We start from the raw sequence: 15,064 nt of genomic DNA on the forward strand, positions 1-15,064 counted from the left end.
TCTTCTTGGATCCGAGCTCTTTCTCGGACCTCGGGGAGGAGGTCGAGTTCTTCCCTTTGTGCCTGCGGGTTACCTTTTCGTTGTAGAAGATTGTTCTAGGTGACCCTTCATCTATTTCGATAGGAATCATTGCCTCCATCCCATAAGCTAGTCGGAATGGCGATTCTCCCGTTGTAGAGTGTAGAGTTGTCCGATATGCCCATAGCACCTGGGGGAGCTCCTCGGCCCATGCCCCTTTGGCCTCTTGGAGTCTTCGTTTTAACCCGGCCAAGATGACTTTATTTGCAGCCTCTGCTTGTCCATTGGCTTGTGGGTGCTTGACTGAGGTGAATTGCTGTTTGATTTTTAATTCGGCCACCAAGTTCTGAAAACTTGTGTCCGTGAACTGTGTTCCATTGTCTGTTGTGATGGAGTAGGGGACTCCGAACCTTGTGACGATGTTTTTGTATAGGAATTTGTGGCTTTTCTGAGCCGTGATGGTGGCTAAGGGTTCAGCTTCGATCCACTTTGTGAAGTAGTCGACCCCTACTATGAGGTATTTGACTTGCCCCGGTCCTTGGGGGAACGGGCCGAGTAGGTCAAGTCCCCATTTTGCGAAGGGCCATGGTGCGGTGATGCTGATAAGATCTTCGGGTGGTGCCTTGTGAAAATTGGCGTGTTTTTGGCAGGGGGGCATATTCTCACAAATTCCGTTGCGTCTCTTTGCAAGGTCGGCCAGTAGAACCCGGCTCGGATTACTTTCTTGGATAATGCCCGAGCTCCGAGGTGGTTCCCACACATGCCTCCGTGGACTTCTTCGAGGACGCTCTTTGTTTCTGAGGTCGGGACGCACCTAAGGAGGGGGCTTGAGAATCCTCTTCTGTATAATACGTCGTGAATTAGTGTATAATTCTGGGCGTCTTTCGTGAGTCTTTTAGCTTCCTTTCTTTTGGCGGGGAGAGTTCCCGACTTCAGGTAGTTGAGTATGGGGGTCATCCATCCTTGCTGTTGGTTGGATATATTTAGCGTTTCTTCCTCTCTTAGTAAGGAGGGAGATTGTAAGGTTTCCTGGAGGAGACTTCTGTTGTTGCCTCCGGGCTTGGTGCTGGCAAGCTTTGAGAGGGCGTCTGCCCGGGCGTTTTGTTCCCGAGGTATGTGCTGGATCTGTATCCCTGAAAAGTGGCGTAATTGTGCCTGTGTTTGGTCCAGGTATTTTTTCATAGTTGGGTCTTTGGCTTGGTAGCTTCCATTTACTTGTGATGTGACGACCTGGGAGTCGCTGAAGATCGTGATTTTCTGGGCTCCGACCTCTTCGGCTAGCTTTAGACCTGCTAGTAGGGCCTCGTATTTGGCTTGGTTGTTCGAAGCCTGGAACTCGAATTTTAGGGATAGTTCTATCCGCGTTCCTTGGTCGCTTTCGAGTATAACCCCGGCTCCGCTTCCAGTTTTGTTTGAGGACCCGTCGACATACAGGTTCCATGAGAGTGGGGTTCCAGGGGTCTCAGTGTATTCTGCGATGAAGTCGGCTAGATACTGAGATTTTATGGCCGTCCGGGTTTCATAGTGGAGGTCAAACTCGGACAGTTCCACCGCCCATTGCAGTATTCGTCCTGCCAGGTCTGTTTTTTGGAGGATGTGTCTCATGGGTTGGTTCGTCCGGACTTTGATGGTGTGGGCTTGAAAGTAGGGACGGAGCCTCCGAGCTGTGAACACTAGGGCGTAGGTGAATTTTTCTATCTTCTGATAGTTTAATTCGGCCCCTTGTAGTGCCTTGCTTACAAAGTATATGGGGTGTTGTCCTCGGTCATTTTCTCGTATTAACGCTGAAGCGACTGCTCGATTTCCAACCGAGAGGTATAGTACGAGTTCTTCTCCATTTAAAGGTCGAGTTAGGATTGGTGGCTGCCCGAGGAATTCCTTGAATTCTTGAAAGGCTTTTTCGCACTCCAGGGTCCATGAGAAGGGTTTCCCTTTCTTTAGGAGTGAGTAGAGAGGTAGTGATTTTATTGCCGATCCTGCCAAGAATCTTGATAGGGCGGCTAGCCTTCCATTCAGTTGTTGTACTTCTTTGACACATGTCGGGCTCTTCATATTGAGTATCACTTGGCATTTGTCCGGGTTTGCTTCGATGCCCCTTTGAGTCAGCATGAAGCCTAAGAATTTTCCGGCTTCTGCGGCGAAGGTGCACTTTGTCGGGTTAAGTCTCATGTTGTGTTTTCTGAGGGTGCCGAAGATACTGGTGAGGTCGGTCAGCAAGTTTCTGTCTTCTTGTGTCTTTACTAGCATGTCGTCGACGTACACCTCCAGCTGTAGTCCGATGTGCTCTGAGAACACTTTGTTCATTAGCCTCTGGTAGGTTGCCCCTGCGTTCTTCAGCCCGAAGGGCATTTCTATGTAGCAGTAGTTTGCCCTTGGGGTTATGAACGAGGTTTTTTCTTGGTCGGGTCCGTACATCGGGATTTGATTGTATCCCGAGTATGCGTCCATGAAGGAGAGATATCTATAGCCTGAGGCTGCGTCTACCAAGGCGTCGATGTTTGGTAGTGGATATGGGTCTTTGGGGCAGGCTTTATTGAGATCCGTGTAATCGACGCACATCCTCCATTTTCCGTTGGGCTTTTTTACCAGGACCACGTTTGCGAGCCATAGGGGGTATTTTACTTCCCTAATGAACCCTGCATCTAGCAGTGCTTGTACTTGTTCTTCTATTGCTTGCATGCGCTCGGGTCCGAGCTTCCGGCGTCTTTGTTGGACAGGTCGGGATCCCGGGTAAACTGATAGCTTATGGCACATCAGGTCGGGGCTTATGCCTGGCATGTCGGAGGCTTTCCAGGCGAAGAGGTCGGAATTCTCCCTTAAGAGGGTTATGAGTTCCTCTTTTAGGCCCGTTTCGAGGTTTGCTCCTATGTTTGTTATTTTTTCAGGTGTGTTCCCAATCTGGACTTTTTCGGTCTCTTCCTCTGGTTGTGGCCGAAGATCTTCTCGGGTTTGAACTCGTCTGAGTTCTATCGTGTTGACCTCCTTCCCTTTTAGGCTCAGGCTTTCGTTGTAGCATCGCCGCGCTAGTTTTTGGTCGCCTTTTAGGGTAGCGATTCCTTTTGCGGTAGGGAACTTCATACAGAGGTGTGGGGTCGAGACTATAGCTGCCAGTCTGTTTAGGGTTGGTCGCCCAATGAGGGCATTGTATGCTGAAGTGACGTCGACTATAGTGTAGTCGATGCTTAATGTTTTGGATTGCTCGCCTCTTCCAAAGGTAGTGTGTAGCGAGATGTATCCTAAGGGATGGATCGGAGTATCCCCTAGTCCAAATAGGTCGGTGGGATAGGCCTTTAGTACTTTTTCTTCAAGTCCGAGCTTGTCGAAGGCCGTTTTGAACAGGATATCTGCTGAGCTTCCCTGGTCAATCAGGGTTCGATGTAAGTTGGCGTTTGCTAGGATAATGGTGATTACCATTGGATCGTCGTGTCCGGGAGTTATCCCTTGAGCATCTTATCGGGTAAATGAGATAGTGGGTAATTCGGGCAGGGGACTGTCTTCTCGGACGTGATAGATTTCTTTGAGGTGTCTTTTTCGCGAGGATTTGGATATTCCTCCGCCTGCAAAACCTCCATTTATCATGTGAACATGTCTTTCAGGGGTTCGCGGGGTTTGTTCGGCCCGATCTTCGTTGTCTCCCCGCCTTCTCTTCCTGGTCTCTTCTCCTTTCTCTGCTATGTATCTGTCGAGTTTTCCTTCTCTGGCTAGCTTTTCTATAACATTTTTTAGGTCGTAGCAGTCGTTAGTAGAATGACCGTAGAGCTTGTGATATTCACAATATTCGGACCGATCTCTCCCCGCTTTCTTGTGTTTTAGCGGTCGGGGCGGTGGGATCTTTTCGGTGTGGCATACTTCTCTGTAGACGTCTACCAGCGAGACTCGGAGGGGGGTGTAGTTGTGGTACTTCCGTGGCTTGTCCGAGTTGGGTTCTTCTTTCTTCTTCTGTTCCCGATCCCGATCTCGGAGTGGGTAGGTTGATTCCTTCCTAGAAGAGTCTTTTAGCTGGGAGGTTTCCTCCATGTTGATATATTTTTCTGCCCGCTCCTGCACCTCGTATAGGGAGGTCGGGTATCGTTTGGATAGGGATTGGCTAAACGGTCCCTCTTTTAGGCCGTTTGCTAGTCCCATGATGGCTGCTTCAATGGGCAAGTGTTGTATGTCCAGGCAGGCTTTGTTGAATCGCTCCATGTATTCTCGGAGAGTTTCTTGGTTACCTTGTTTGATCCCGAGTAGACTGGGGGCATGTTTTGTCTTGTCCTTTTGAATAGAGAATCTTGTTAGGAATTTTTTGGTTAAGTCTTCGAAGCTGGTGATTGATCTTGGTGGCAGGTTGTCGAACCACTTCATGGCTGACTTGGTGAGAGTGGTGGGGAAGGCTTTGCACCGAATCGCGTCGGAGGCGTCGACTAGGTACATTCTGCTTCTGAAGTTGCTGAGGTGATGACTTGGATCGGTGGTGCCGTCGTAGAGGTCCATATCGGGTGGTTTGAAGTTTCGCGGTACCTTCTCCTTCATGATCTCTTGCGTGTAGGGATCGTGGTTGCCCTCGGTGGTGGTGCCGCGTTCTGTCCGGTCTTTCAGGTTGGCCTCTATTTTCCGCAGTTTTTCTTCTAATTCTCTGCGCTTTCGAGCTTCCCTTTTCAGATCTTGTTCAGTTTCTTTCTGCTTTTTTATGTCCTCCTCGAGTTGTTTTAGTCGGTTTTGTTGTGCTCGGACTGCTTCTAGAATTTCTGAGCTCTTCTCTTTTTCGGAATTTTGTGGATCTTTGTTTGGGAGTGATGCTTTTGGGCGATTCTGTTTGTTTCCTCCTGGAGTACGTGGTGATAAAGGGCTGTCCGGTCGTTCTCCGGTGTCAATTTCGTCCTCTTGTTCAGAAGCGGCGTGCTCATTGTTGAGAGGTTCATCCGCCATGGTAGAGGGATGACTTCCAGGTTCCCCGGCAACGGCGCCATTGTTCCGAGGGTTTGCCTGAAACGTGTAGCTCGGTCGTCTGGAGAGGCCCGAGGTGGGGGTCCGGTGACCCGAGCTTGATTATGCAGGATGGTTGGTGGTTGTACCTGCAATGACACTCCGATGCTTAAGTTAGCATGGGTCCAAGCAGATATGTGTAGATTTGGAATGAATGCCATACCTGGGTGCTCCAGTGTATTTATAGTAGTTGGCCGTGATCTTCCCAGGATAAGATATTCTTATCTTATCTTATCTTTGGGAGTTCTATCTTTATCTTTGTGGAACCGCCTTTTCCAGGCCTTTTCGGCCTTTAGGTTTGGGCTGCGTTCCTTTTGATGGGCCTTCCTTGCTCTTATGTCCGAGGTCCGACCTTTAGGTGTGAGCTTTAGGATAAGGTCGGACCTCTTGCGAATTTGCCGAGTTGGAGGACCTCGGTCAGGGTATGAACAGTTGTCATCTAATCCTTCATTTGAGTGGGTAAAACTTCTAACTCTTAGCTTTATTATCCCATTTAAATTTGGTTTGCTTGAGACGGATGGCCAACGTAGGGCGCTTTACGGAATTAAGCATAAGAGGAGGATGTCTAGTGGTTGGTGTTATAAGTCTAGGCTCATTATGGTTGAAGCTTTAAGGAGCAAGGGTTGGACTAGTGCTCAATTGGATGGGTCTAGGAGGGTAGTTTGGTGCTTCTGTGAGAATTTATCTCTCTTGCCACCCAGAGAAAATCACCATGATCAACTCAAGAACGGGTGTAAAAACAAAGTGTGGGATCCCAGATCACACAAGGAAAATCAGCTTTTAGAGCCCACGGTTTGTGAAGAACTCCATCAAAGCTTGGAGTTATTAACTTTGAATGATGAACCACAATGGAAGTCCAAGCATTGGTGGATGTTCAAGGATGGATTCAAGCACAAGCCACCTTGATGAGGAGCTCCCCATAAGTCCAACTTAAGGATAATAAACAATAGTGCTAGGTGGGAGACACCCCACCATGGTAACATCTTTCGTCCTTCCTTTTTGTAAATATTGCTAATAATTAGTTTAATTTTATGTTTTGTTTGGTTAGATATGTTTATTTGGGAGTTTAGTATGTTAAATAAGGTTTTATGATATTTTGGTAGTTGTTTGGAGGTTTGGAATCCTTGGCTTGGTGTAAAAAATAGAAAAATTTTGAAAAACAGAGTACCATCTGATGAGCGGATAATTTATACGCTTTTTGGCATTGTTTTTAGGTAGTTTTTAGTAAGTTCAAGCTACTTTTAGGGATGTTTTCATTAGTTTTTATGTTTAATTCACATTTCTGGACTTTACTATGAGTTTGTCTGTTTTTCTGTGATTTCAGGTAAATTCTGGCTGAAATTGAGGTACTTGAGCAAAACTCTGAAAAAGGCTGACAAAAGGACTGCTGATGCTGTTGGATTCTGACCTCCCTGCACTCGAAATGGATTTTCTGGAGCTACAGAACTCTAAATGGCGCGCTCTCAACGGTGTTGGAAAGTAGACATCCAGGGCTTTCTGGAGTTGAAAGCCAAGTTCATGCTGCTGTCTGGAGTTAAACGCCAGAAAAAAGTCATGATCCGGAGTTGAACGCCCAAAACACGTCATAACTCGGAGTTCAACTCCAAGAGAAGCCTCAGCTCGTGGATTGATCAAGCTCAGCCCAAGCATACACCAAGTGGGCCCCGGAAGTGGATTTATGCATCAATTACTTACTCATGTAAACCCTAGGAGCTAGTTTATTATAAATTGAACATTTAACTATTGTATTAGAGGTCTTTGATCATTCGGTCTTGTGACCACATGGGGGCTGGCCATTCGGCCATGCCTGAACCTTTTACTTATGTATTTTCAACGGTGGAGTTTCTGCACACCATAGATTAAGGGTGTGGAGCTCTACTGTACCTCAAGTATTAATGCAATTCTATTTTCTTCTATTCAAATCTCTCTTATTCTTATTCCAAGATATTCATTCGTACCCAAGAACATGATGAATGTGATGATTATATGACCCTCATTATCATTCTCACTTATGAACGCACGTGATTGACAACCACTTCCGTTCTACATGCAACAGAGCTTGAATGTGTATCTCTTAGATTCCCCAACAGAATCTTCGTGGTATAAGCTAGATAGATGGCGGCATTTATGAGGATCCAGAAAGTCTAACCTTGTCTGTGGTATTCCGAGTAGGATCCTGGGAATCCGGAAAGTCTAACCTTGTCTGTGGTATTCCGAGTAGGATTCCGGTAAGGAATGACTGTGACGTGCTTTAGACTTGCAAGTGCTGGGCGTTAGTGACAAACGCAAAAGAATCAAGGGATTCTATTCCAGTAGGCGCGGGAACCAACCAGTGATTAGCCGTGCTGTGACAGAGCGCGTGAGCGTAGTTTTCACTGCGAGGATGGGATGTAGCCTTCGGCCAGGTGATGCCTTCAGACGATTAGCCATGCGAGTGACAGCCGCAAAGGACCATTTTCCCGAGAGGATTGAAAGTAGCCATCGTCGAACGGTGAACCCCTATACACAGCTTGCCATGGAAAGGAGTAAGAAGGATTGAGTTGAAGCAGTAGGAAAGCAGGCATCCTTGAGCCATACAGCATCTCCATATGCTTATCTGAAATTCCCACCAATGAATCTGCATAAGTATTCTATCCCTTTTATTATTTCTTCTTTTTATTAATTTTCGAAACCATAAACAAATTTAATCTGCCTAACTGAGATTTACAAGGTGACCATAGCTTGCTTCATACCAACAATCTCTGTGGGATCGACCCTTACTCGCGTAAGGTTTATTACTTGGACGACCCAGTATACTTGCTGGTTAGTTGAACGGAGTTGTGAAACAACCGATGCCATAATAATGATTTCATACTAATACAAAGAACATGGATCACAATTTCGTCCACCACCATCTACGCACACGTGCACTCCACGCGTACGCGTGAACCAAGTAATTTCGACCATCCACGCGCACGCGCCATGGACGCGCACGCGTGGATTGAATATTTCCACTTCCCATACATTCACCCGAGAGTTGTGCCTGAAGTGTGCCAACTTTGGGCCCCAAGGCACGGGACGCGTACCTCACGCGTACGCGTCGCTACCATTTCATCCATCCACGCTTACACGTACATGACGCGTACGCGTGGATTGCTGGTGCACGAAATTGTGATCAACACTTTTCAAAACATAAACAATCCCTAGTAATGGCTCCAAGGACTTGGTGCTCAATACCATGGCATAAACACAACTTCGCACAACTAACCAGCAAGTGCACTGGGTCGTCCAAGTAATAAACCTTACGCGAGTAAGGGTCGATCCCACGGAGATTGGTGGTATGAAGCAAGCTATGGTCACCTTGTAAATCTCAGTCAGGCAGACTCAAATGGGTATAGTGGTAACGAATAAAGCATAAAGATAAAGATAGAGATACTTATGTATATCATTGGTGTAAGAGCTTCAGACAAGCGTATGAAGATGCCTTCCCTTCCGTCTCTCTGCTTTCCTACTGCCTTCATCCAATCCTTCTTACTCCTTTCCATGGCAAGCTCATGTAGGGTTTCACCGTTGTCAATGGCTACCTCCCATCCTCTCATTGGAAATACGTCCCTGATGCTCTGTCACAGCATAGGCTAACCATCTGTCGGTTCTCAATCAGGCCGGAATAGAATCCAGTGATTCTTTTGCGTCTGTCACTAACGCCCCGCCCTCAGGAGTTTGAAGCACGTCACAGTCATTCAATCATTGAATCCTACTCAGAATACCACAGACAAGGTTAGACCTTCCGGATTCTCTTGAATGCCGCCATCAGTTCTTGCCTATACCACGAAGACTCTGATCTCACGGAATGGCTGGCTCGTTTGTCAGGCGAGCACTCGGTTGTCAGGCGATCAACCATGCATCATGCAATCAGAAATCCAAGAGATAAACACTAGGGCCTCGAATGCTTGTAGAACAAGAATGGTTGTCAGTCACCTTGTTCATAGGTGAGAATGATGATGAGTGTCACGGATCACCACATTCATCAAGTTGAAGAACAAGTGATATCTTGGACAAAGAACAAGCGGAATTGAATAGAAGAACAATAGTAATTGCATTAATACTCGAGGTACAGCAGAGCTCCACACCTTAATCTATGGTGTGTAGAAACTCCACCGTTGAAAATACATAAGAACAAGGTCTAGGCATGGCCGAATGGCCAGCCTCCCAATGATCTAAGATAGCATAAAACTCAAAGATAGGTACCAAGATTAGATTTTTAAAATACAATAGTAAAAGGTCCTACTTATAGAAAACTAGTAGCCTAAGGTGTACAAAGATGAGTAAATGACATAAAAATCCACTTCCGGGCCCACTTGGTGTGTGCTTGGGCTGAGCAATGAAGCATTTTCGTGTAGAGACTTCTCTTGGAGTTAAACGCCAGCTTTTATGCCAGTTTGGGCGTTTAACTCCCATTTAGGTGCCAGTTCCGGCGTTTAACGCTGGAATTTCTTGAGGTGACTTTGAACGCCGGTTTGGGCCATCAAATCTTGGGCAAAGTATGGACTATCATATATTGCTGGAAAGCCCAGGATGTCTACTTTCCAACGCGGTTGAGAGCGCGCCAATTGGGCCTCTGTAGCTCCAGAAAATCCACTTCGAGTGCAGGGAGGTCAGAATCCAACAGCATCTGCAGTCTTTTTCAGTCTCTGAATCAGATTTTTGCTCAGATCCCTCAATTTCAGCCAGAAAATACCTGAAATCACAGAAAAACACACAAACTCATAGTAAAGTCCAGAAAAGTGAATTTTAATTAAAAACTAATAAAAATATACTAAAAACTAACTAGATCATACTAAAAACATACTAAAAACAATGCCAAAAAGCGTATAAATTATCCGCTCATCACAACACCAAACTTAAATTGTTGCTTGTCCCCAAGCAACTGAAGATCAAATAAGATAAAAAGAAGAGAATATGCAATGAACTCCAAAAACATCTATGAAGATCAGTATTAATTAGATGAGCGGGGCTTTTAGCTTTTTGCCTCTGAATAGTTTTGGCATCTCACTTTATCCTTTGGAACTCAGAATGATTGGCTTCTTTAGGAACTCAGAATCCAGATAGTGTTATTGATTCTCCTAGTTAAGTATGATGATTCTTGAACACAGCTACTTTATTGAGTCTTGGCTGTGGCCCAAAGCACTCTGTCTTCCAGTATTACCACCGGATACATACATGCCACAGACACATAATTGGGTGAACCTTTTCAGATTGTGACTCAGCTTTGCTAAAGTCCCCAATTAGAGGTGTCCAGGGTTCTTAAGCACACTCTTATTGCCTTGGATCACAACCTTATTTCTTTCTTTTTCTCTTTTTTTTTTTCGTTTTCTCCACTTTTTTTTCGTTTTTTTTTTTCGCTTGCTTCTTCTCTTTTTTTTTTGTATTCACTGCTTTTTCTTGCTTCAAGAATCATTTTTATGATTTTTCAGATCCTCATTAACATGTCTCCTTTTTCATCATTCTTTCAAGAGCCAACATTCATGAACCACAAATTCAAAAGACATATGCACTGTTCAAGCATACATTCAGAGAACAAAAGTGTTGCCACCACATCAAAATAATTAAACTGTTATAAAATTCAAAATTCATGTAATTCTTTTCCTTTTTCAATTAAGAACAATTTATTTAAGAAAGGTGATGGATTCATATTCATAGCTTTAAGGCATAGACACTAAGACACTAATGATCACAAGACACAAACATAGATAAACATAAGCATAAAAATTCGAAAAATAGAAGAATAAAGAACAAGGAAATCAAGGAACGGGTCCACCTTAGTGATGGCGGCTCTTCCTTCCTCTTAAAGGTCCTATGGAGTGCTTGAGCTCCTCAATGTCTCTTCCTTGCCTTTGTTGCTCCTCTCTCATGATTCTTTGATCTTCTCTTATTTCATGGAGGAGAATGGAGTGTTCTTGGTGCTCCACCCTTAGTTGGTAATGGGCTTATCCTCATCAATGGTGATGTCTCCCTCTATGTCAACTCCAACTGAATAACAGAGGTGACAAATGAGGTGAGGAAAGGCTAACCTTGCTAAGGTGGAAGACTTGTCCGCCACCTTGTAGAGTTCTTGGGCTATGACCTCATGAACTTCCACTTCTTCTCCAATCATGATGCTATGGATCATGATGGCCCGGTCTAAAGTAACTTCGGACCGGTTGCTAGTGGGAATGATTGAGCGTTGGATAAACTCCAACCATCCTCTAGCCACGGGTTTGAGGTCATGCCTTCTCAATTGAACCGGCTTGCCTCTTGAATCTCTCTTCCATTGTGCGCCCTCTTCACATATGATTGTGAGGACTTGGTCCAACCTTTGATCAAAGTTGACCCTTCTTGTGTAAGGATGTTCATCTCCTTGCATAATAGGCAAGTTGAACGCCACCCTCACACTTTCCGGACTAAAATCCAAGTATTTCCCCCGAACCATTGTGAGATAATTCTTTGGATCCGGGTTCATACTTTGATCATGGTTCTTGGTGATTCATGCATTGGCATAGAACTCTTGAACCATCAAGATTCCGACTTGTTGAATGGGGTTGGTAAGCACTTCCCAACCTCTTCTTCGGATCTCATGGCGGATCTCCGGATATTCACCCTTTTTGAGTGAAAAGGGGACCTCGGGGATCACCTTCTTCAAGGCCACAACTTCATAGAAGTGGTCTTGATGCACCCTTGAGATGAATCTATCCATCTCCCATGACTCGGAGGTGGAAGCTTTTGCTTTCCCTTTCCTCTTTCTAGAGGTTTCTCCGGCCTTGGATGCCATAATAGTTATGGAAAAATGAAAAAGTAACGCTTTTACCACACCAAACTTAAAATGTTTGCTCGTCCTCGAGCAAAAGAAGAAAGAAGAGAGTAGAAGAAGAAGAAATGAGGAGGAGGGAGATGGTGGTGTATTCGGCCAAAGAGGGGGAGAAGTGTTGTTTAGGTTGTGTGAAAATGAAGGGGTGAAGAAGGGTTTATATAGGAGAGAGGGGAGATGAGGTTCGGCCATTATGGGTGGGTTTAGGAGGGAAAGTGGTTTGAATTTGAAGGGTGAGGTTGGTGGGGTTTTATGAAGGATGGATGTGAGTGTTGAAGAGAAAGATGGGATTTGATAGGTGAAGGGTTTTTGGGGAAGAGGTGTTGAGGTGATTGGTGAATGGGGGAAGAAGAGAGAGAGTGGTGGTGGGGTCCTGTGGGGTCCACAGATCCTGTGGTGTCAAGGAAAAGTCATCCCTGCACCAAATGGCATCAAAATTCACGTTTTGAGCCATTGCTGGCGTTAAACGCCGGGCTGGTGCCCATTCCTGGCGTTTAACGCCAGGTTTTTGCCCTTTTCTGGCGTTTAACGCCAGTCTGGTGCCCCTTTCTGGCGTTAAACGCCCAGAATGGTGCCAGACTGGGCGTTAAACGCCCATCTGCTAGGCTTACTGGCGTTTGAACGCCAGCAGCATCTTCCTCCAGGGTGTGCTGTTTTTCTTCTTGTTTTTCATTCTGTTTTTGCTTTTTCAATTAATTTTTTGACTTCTTATGATCATCAACCTACAAAATAAAATAAAATAACAAAAGAAAATATGTAAAATATAATATTGGGTTGCCTCCCAACAAGCGCTTCTTTAATGTCAGTAGCTTGACAGAGGGCTCTCATGGAGCCTCACAGATACTCAGAGCAATGTTGGAACCTCCCAACACCAAACTTAGAGTTTGAATGTGGGGGTTCAACACCAAACTTAGAGTTTGGTTGTGGCCTCCCAACACCAAACTTAGAGTTTGACTGTGGGGGCTCTTCTTGACTCTGATTTGAGAGAAGCTCTTCATGCTTCATCTCTATGGTGACAGAGTGATATCTTTGAGCCTTAAACACAAAGGATTCTTCATTCACTTGAATGATCAATTCACCTCTATCAACATCAATCACAGCCTTTGCTGTGGCTAGGAAAGGTCTGCCAAGGATGATGGTTTCATCCATGCATTTCCCAGTCTCTAGGACTATGAAATCAGTAGGGATGTAATGGTCTTCAATCTTAACCAAAACATTCTCTACAAGTCCATAAGCTTGTTTTCTTGAGTTGTCTGCCATCTCTAGTGAGATTTTTGCAGCTTGTACCTCAAAGATCCTTAGCTTCTCCATTACTGAGAGAGGCATGAGGTTTACACTTGACCCTAAGTCACACAGAGCCTTCTTGAAGGTCATGGTGCCTATGGTACAAGGTATGGAAAACTTCCCAGGGTCTTGTCTCTTTTGAGGTAATTTCTGCCTAGACAAGTCATCCAGTTCTTTGATGAGCAAAGGAGGTTCATCCTCCCAAGTCTCATTTCCAAATAACTTGTCATTCAGCTTCATGATTGCTCCAAGGTATTTAGCAACTTGCTCTTCAGTGACATACTCATCCTCTTTAGAGGAAGAATACTCATCAGAGCTCATGAAAGGCAGAAGTAAGTCCAATGGAATCTCTATGGTCTCATTTTGAGCCTCAGATTCCCATGGTTCCTCATTGGGGAACTCAGTGGAGGTCAGTGCACGCCCATTGAGGTCTTCCTCAGTGGCGTCCACTGCCTCTTCTTCCTCCCAGAATTCGGCCATGTTTATGGCTTTGCACTCTCCTTTTGGATTTTCTTCTGTTTTGCTTGGGAGAGTACTTGGAGGGAGTTCAGTAGCTTTCTTGCTCAGCTGTCCCACTTGTGCCTCCAAATTTCTAATGGAGGACCTTGTTTCATTCATGAAACTTTGAGTGGTTTTAATTAGATCAGAGACCATGGTTGCTAAGTCAGAGGGGTTCTGCTTAGGATTCTCTGTCTGTTGCTAAGAAGATGATGGAAAAGGTTTGCCATTGTTAAACCTGTTTCTTCCACCATTATTATTGAAACCTTGTTGAGGTCTCTCTTGATTCTTCCATGAGAGATTTGGGTGATTTCTCCATGAAGAATTATAGGTGTTACCATAGGGTTCTCCTAGGTAATTCACTTCTTCCATTGAAGGGTTCTCAGGATCATAAGCTTCTTCCTCAGATGAAGCATCCTTAGTACTGCTTGGTGCATTTTGCATTCCAGACAGACTTTGAGAAATCAAATTGACTTGTTGAGTCAATATCTTATTCTGAGCCAAAATGGCGTTCAGAGTATCAATCTCAAGAACTCCTTTCTTCTGACTTGTCCCATTGTTCACAGGATTTCTCTCAGAAGTGTACATGAATTGGTTATTTGTAACCATTTCAATGAGCTCTTGAGCTTCTATAGGCGTCTTCTTCAGATGAAGAGATCCTCCAGCAGAGCTATCCAAGGACATCTTGGATAGTTCAGAGAGACCATCATAGAAAATACCTATGATGCTCCATTCAGAAAGCATGTCAGAAGGACATCTTCTGATCAATTGTTTGTATCTTTCCCAAGCTTCATAGAGGGATTCTCCATCCTTTTGTCTGAAGGTTTGGACTTCCACTCTAAGCTTACTCCATCTTTGTGGTGAAAAGAACTTTGCCAAGAAAGCATTCACTAGCTTTTCCCAAGAGTCCAGGCTTTCTTTAGGTTGAGAGTCCAACCATATTCTAGCTCTGTCTCTTACAGCAAAAGGGAATAGCATCAGTCTATAGACCTCAGGGTCAACTCCATTAGTCTTGACTGTGTCACAGATTTGCAAGAATTCAGCTAAAAACTGATGAGGATCTTCCATTGGAAGTCCATCGAACTTGCAATTCTGTTGCATTAGAGAAACTAATTGAGGCTTAAGCTCAAAGTTGTTTGCTCCAATGGCAGGGATAGAGATGCTTCTCCCATAGAAGTCGGGAGTAGGTGCAGTAAAGTCACCCAGCAGCTTCCTTGCATTGTTTGCATTATTATTGTTTTCGGCTGCCATGTCTTCTTCTTCTTTGAAGAACTCGGTCAGGTCCTCTAAAGAGAGTTGTGCTTTGGCTTCTCTTAGCTTTCTCTTCAAGGTCCTTTCAGGTTCAGGGTCAGCTTCAACAAGAATGCCTTTGTCTCTGCTCCTGCTCATATGAAAGAGAAGAGAACAAGAAAATGTGGAATCCTCTATGTTACAGTATAGAGATTCCTTGAGGTGTCAGAGGAAAAGAGAAATAGA

The 15,064-nt window shown here is 44.9% G+C and overlaps 1 non-coding gene across 1 annotated transcript; it reads left to right on the forward strand.

The window, feature by feature from the left end:
• The first annotated feature begins 14,326 nt into the window (after positions 1–14,326).
• Positions 14,327–14,434, forward strand: LOC130958804 (small nucleolar RNA R71). Its single transcript, XR_009077908.1, has one exon. It is a non-coding gene; the product is annotated as a small nucleolar RNA R71 (small nucleolar RNA).
• The last annotated feature ends 630 nt before the right edge of the window (positions 14,435–15,064 follow it).

The sequence above is a fragment of the Arachis stenosperma genome, chromosome 10, assembly GCF_014773155.1.
Source record: "Arachis stenosperma cultivar V10309 chromosome 10, arast.V10309.gnm1.PFL2, whole genome shotgun sequence".
NCBI lineage: Eukaryota > Viridiplantae > Streptophyta > Magnoliopsida > Fabales > Fabaceae > Arachis > Arachis stenosperma.